The sequence below is a fragment of the Leopardus geoffroyi genome, chromosome D4, assembly GCF_018350155.1.
Source record: "Leopardus geoffroyi isolate Oge1 chromosome D4, O.geoffroyi_Oge1_pat1.0, whole genome shotgun sequence".
In the NCBI taxonomy this organism is placed as follows: Eukaryota; Metazoa; Chordata; class Mammalia; order Carnivora; family Felidae; genus Leopardus; species Leopardus geoffroyi.
In genome coordinates this window covers 70445969-70452004 of record NC_059342.1, presented here as the reverse complement: position 1 = coordinate 70452004, position 6036 = coordinate 70445969, and positions in this window count along the sequence as shown.

Here is a 6036-nt window from a genome sequence, read left to right as displayed (position 1 = left end):
TTTCACGTAATCCCTACAATATTGTATGAGGTAGTTACCATTATTATCACTACACAGAAAGGAAACTGAGGCTCTGAGACGTTGAGTCACTTGCCCAACTAGTAAATAATAGAGGAGGTATTTGAACCCGGGTCTGTTCTAATTATTATTCCTGTCACCATTCTGTCATCACTGGTTCTAAAGCAGTGGAGAACCTTTTCTCTTAGCCCCTGTGGTGTACAGACTGTTATTTGGTGATCAAGACACGTGATTTCCTATTGATACACAGATAAGTGTCCTTCTCTGTGTTGACAATGTGGCCCTGCCCTTCAGGTCCAAGAAGGGTCTCAAGCAGCAATTTAACCTGGTAGTTACCGCCAGGGAGAAAAGGAAACTAGTCATTCAGATGAAATACATCGCCATTTTTCATCCGTATCTTTGGTATCCTGATGCATGATGGTAATGATTCTGTTTGCTAGGTGTGGCAATTGGCTGGGCTTTGACCCAGATGGAATCACCTGGGTTCAGCGCCCTGGAGAGCCACATTGAGAGTCTGGTGGGGCAGAGCAGGGCTCCCGGGGTCACTTGTCTCAACTTTCCTGACTATGCTCTGATTCCCCTGCTCCCTGCTGTAAACCTTGGGGGCTTCTCTGGGGTGCTTGTAGCGTCCATGGGAGAAAAGTCTTAAGCTCTTTCCTGAGGAGAGCTGGCTCTCAATCTGCAAGTTCCCAGTGTCTCTCCAAAGGGAGCAGGGAGTGGGTAGTGGAGAAGCAGGATTTTATTACAGCAAGACTAATGATGTGCTTTCCTATTAAGAACCAGATATCCTAGTCCTCCTGAATGGCCTAGGCTCAAAATCTAGGTGTTGAGGAAGTCCACAGGAGAAGTGATGTGAGCTAGGGCAGTGGAAAAGCCTTCAGAAGCAGAGAGCTGTAAGCAAAGGGAAAGGATCCTGATAAGAAGGATGTTCCTGGCAGAAAATGGATGAAAGCTTATGCTGGATGAGAACCAAAGGGAGAGGCTGGAGGCATGCACTGTAGCCAAGGACCCCATGGGAGCCTGAGCATCCAGGCAGAGTGCGTCTGGAATGAATGAGAGGAGGCAGCAGGAAACAGGGCTGTGACGCCAGGGCAGTGATTTCTGAGGATGACCAAACTCGAAGGAATTGCTGGACAGAAGAGACAGAAAGGCTGGAAGCAACTAGGTGTCAGTTCAATTCAGTTCTGAGACCATCTACCTGGAGATACCATCAGATCCCACAGATAAAGGATGCAGTCCTACAAGACCGCCCCTCCTTCAGATGCCTGAGCTTCTCACCCACTGGGTGTAGATCGGAGGTTCCAGCAACCCCCTCCTCAGGTTCGATTAATTTGCTAGAGCAACTCACACAACTCATTTTACTTACTAGATCACCGGTTTATTACAAAAGTATACAACTCAAGAACAGCCAGACGGATGAGGTGTAGAGGGCAAGGCGTGAAGAAAGGGCTTGGGGCTTCCATGCCCTCTCCAGGCACCCAAACTTCCACCCGTTTGCCATGCTGGAAGTTCTCCAAACCCCATCTTTTTGGGTTTTGACAAAGGTTTCATTTAAGACTGACTAAATCATCGGCCACTGACAATTGCTTCAATTTCAGTTAAGACTGACTAAATCATCGGCGACTGACAACTGCTCCAACCTCCGGTCCCTCTCCCCTCCCTGAGGTCAGAGGGTGGGACTGAAAGTTCCAACCATGGGATCACAAGGATGGTTCTTGGTTCTGCTGCCAACCAGCCCCTGTCCTTAGATGTTTTCCACAGGTTGCCTCATTAACATAACAAAAGACACATCACTGGCTCTCAGCACCTAGGAAATTCCTAGAGTTTTAGGAGCTCTGTGCAAGAAATGAGAATGAAGTTCAAATATATATTTATGATACCTCACAATATCACAGGAGACAAGTGCCATCATTGTGTCACCTTGTCACCTAGGCCTAACACAATCTAACAAAGCTCCTTAGAGACACAGCAAAGGTCACCTGCAGACAATGGGTTGCAGTTGATTTGCATGATGTAAGAAAACACTGATCTGTAAAATCTTGTCCCCACCCTGCCCCTTTCCTTGATAAAACAGCTGGATGCTTCCTTTAGGTTCACTGGAAATGAGGAATTGAGGGAGGCAAGATTGTCTGCCTTACTCTGAAGCCCAAACTCCAGACACCTCTGTTGAGTACAGGGCTACCCAATGTGGAATACACTAGCCTTTACAGTAGCTATTTACATTTAAGTTTAAATTAATGGAGGGGCGCCTGGGTGGCTCAGTAGGTTAAGCATCTGACTCTTGATTTTGGCTCAGGTCATGATGTCACAGTAATCAGATCATGCCAGGTGTGGAGCCTGCTTGGGATTCTCTCCTTCTCTCTCCCTCTACCACTCTTGTGCTCGCTCTCTCGAAAAAAAAAATAATAATAAAATTAAAAAATTAAGTAAATAAATAAATAAATAAAATAATAAATTAAAATTAAAATCGAGTAAAATTAAAAATCCACTAGGGGCGCCTGGGTGGCTCAGTCGGTTAAGCGTCCGAGTTCAGCTCAGGTCACGATCTCGCAGTCCGTGAGTTCGAGCCCCGCGTCGGGCTCTGGGCTGATGGCTCGGAGCCTGGAGCCTGCTTCCGATTCTGTGTCTCCCTCTCTCTCTGACCCTCCCCCGTTCATGCTCTGTCTCTCTCTGTCTCAAAAATAAATAAACATTAAAAAAAATTTTTTTTAAAAATCCACTTCCTCGGTGATAATAGTCACATTCCAAGTGCCCAATAGTCACATGCGGCTAGTGGTTACCATGTCAGAGAGTGCAAATATGGAACATCTCCATCCTTGTGCAAGTCCTCTGGGACGGCCTGCAATGTGATGCCTGTCACTTAGACACCCAGGCGTGATGCAAAGTCACTGCCTTGCCTCACTTTCCTCACCGCTACCCAGTCCATTCACTGAAGTAGCCCCAAATGCTTCTTTAGGGAAGCATGACCCCGACCTGTGTTTCTTTGCTTTCTGCCATCTCTCTTCAGTCTCCAGGAGTGCAGCATGAAGGCTCATCACAGAGTCACAAGAATGAGATTTGAGCACTAAGAATGCATGTCCCGGCCTCCCCGTACACACACTGGCTGCCCAGCAGGAAACCTGCAGTGAACGAGGTCCCCAGCTGTGGCCCCAGGCAAAGGGGCAGCTTGGACATCACTGATATTTCACCGGAATCAGAGTGTGCTCTCGGCCCCCAAGCCTGTTATGTGATAGCCAACTGTCCCTGGAAACAAGGCCTTTGCTGGCTTCTGGGGGTTTAGGGTTTTCCTTAAGCTCTGGATTCCTCTTGGCTTCTCTACACTTGGAGCTTACATCTGGAAAAGCAACCTCATTCTCTGGTCAGCTACCATGTGGTTTCTTTCTACAAATAAACTTTGCTGAAGGAATGTTCTGAGCACATGGCCTGTTGTCCCCCTTCCTCACCCCCAGCGGCATTTAGGCTGGGCCTCCTATACCATCAGAGCCACACTCCCCCCAGGATACCCAGTTCCTTTCCTGTGAATCCCCCACTCTCAGGACCCAGCATGGAAGCTACCCCCTGCTTTCCTTATCTAGGCCTCAGCAGCCAGCTCCATGTTGCAAACTGTCCATCTCTGGTCCAAACATAGCCTCCTGACACTCGTCTTTTCCTGCTGGCTGCGGGTCCTGCTTAGCTCATTTTTCTGTGACCTCCACCCCCCAACCCCATACTCCAGGGGGGGTGAGGAGAGGTCACCATCATGACCTCTGGCCCATGCCAGTTGCCCCATGACGAAGTAGAAGTCAAGATGTCAAAGCTCTTCCTAAGCCAGTATTGTTATTGGTGGCCTAAGCCAGTATTGTATTGTATGTACATTCCATGCCCCAAGCTGCTGTGACCCCGACCATGATTGTCTCTTTTCCTTGGGTATCGTCTCCAGCAGAGAAACTGACTATGTCCCTTCCTCTGGGTTTGCTTCTCCATATCAGATGTAGTATGACAGGACATTTCCAATGGACACATCTTCCCTATCATCAGCCCCTCAGGTAGGGCTTCTGTCCATGTGACTCTGGTCCCTCTCTCATCTAGGAGGCTGGACTTGGGTTACCCCTTAGACGTGCAAATAGCAGGCAGTAAGGACCCTTTTCCTATCTGATAACACATAGAAAGCAGACAAAGGCTTGAAGGAAGATAAGTAGGATGAGGACAATGCCATGAAGAAAGGTTGACTGTAAGTAAAAGTATTTGCAAAACATTTGCTCGTGAGCCACCGTCCGTCTGTTCTGCTGCCATAAAAACAGCCCACACAAGCTGATAAGAAAATTCTCAATGAAAACCTTGAAAAATGGGCAGAATTTATGAAAAGGCAATGCTCACACTCATACAGAGATGCACCCACAAGATAAGTGAAATATCTAAAATGGAATGTGTTCAATTTCACTGACTGCTGGTGAAATAAAATGCAAGTAAGTATGAGAAGCCAATTCTCACCCATTAGACTGGCAAAAAATTAAAAATAGTGATCATTCCCAGTGCTGGCAAGATGTTTTGTCAAGAACTGCAACAGGTCTGGAATGTTATCCCACTTGCATAATTTTTGCACTTTATATGTATGAATACCATAGAAACACAAGGCACTTGGATGAGGGGAAAGCATTCTTTACTGATGCAAGCAGATGAATGGTCAGAGTAAACTGCAGGATCAGTCCCTGACACTAGACCCATCGGTGATGCTATGAGAGCCACAGCAATTCTCTCATGAGTGGCAGGTTTCACTCCATAGACAAGGGATGGGAAAAAGGATTTCCTCTATTTGTACATAGGAGAGTGGCAACCATCCCCTCCTCTCTAGAAAGGCAGGAGAAAAAAAAAAAAAAAAAAAAAAAAAACCTTTGCTTTTTGGAAAAGGGATGGGAAGGGTCCTGGATTCTTGCTCTAACCTTTGGAACATAAAAACATCTCTCCAAGGGCCAGCTAAACCCAGTGTCTCAAGCTTTTACAACCAAAAGATGTCACCAAGGTCTGGGCTTCATTCCTTTTGAAATGTAAATACCTGGGAGAGAGCAGTCCAGTATTCCTGACACTTTGGAAGCTTAACAGAAATCTAGTCCAGGCTATAATCATTTGTCTCTCTTGGGGACATAAGAGAAGTTTTATTACCCCTTTAAACTAGAGAAATTAACAAAAGGCTACAGATGTAATTCTCATAGTGTGTGAAAAGCAAAATGTGCCTAGGAGAAGTGATGTCAAACATTCCCTGCCTTTATACCACACACATTCCTCTGTCTCAGGAAGCTAGAGCTTTTTACAGGAATGCTGAGAAGTCCAGAGAAGGTTTATGTCCCCACAAAGGGTTGGAGAGAGAAAAAAGCATTCTTGGGCTTTGCTGATAGAATGTGAATTGTGATAGCTCTTTAGGGAAGTAATCTAGCAAATCTACTCTGACCCCACACCTTCATACTCTAGAAATCCCACTTATGGAATGTAACAAATAGAAATGAAGCTCCAAGTTGAAAGAATACACATGTAAGAATACAAATTGTGGGATTGATAGAAATGGTAACAAATGGAAAACAATCAAAATGCCCATCAGTAAGAAATACAGTATAAAGTGCTGAAACAGTTATACCATGAAATATTACGTTTTTTTTAAATGGTTATTCTATATCTTAACCTGGAAGAATTTCCATTATATAGTTAAGTGACAAAGGTAGATGCAAGAGATATACAAAATATCCATTTTGTAAAACAATGAAAAAACCAACATGTACATGTTTGGTATGTGTACATGATTATTTAACCAAGGAGAAAGATGTGGAGGGATAGACCTTTTTTTTACTGTTTATTTATTTTTGAGAGACACAGAGAGTGCAAGCCAGGGAGGGGAGAGAGAGAGAGGGGTACAGAGGATCTGAAGCAGGCTCTGTGCTGACAGCAGAGAGCCCCCATGTGGGGCTTAAACTCACAAACCATGAGATCATGAACTGAACCAAAGTTGGATACTTAACCGAGCCACCCAGGTGCCCCTGGCCGGGGGGT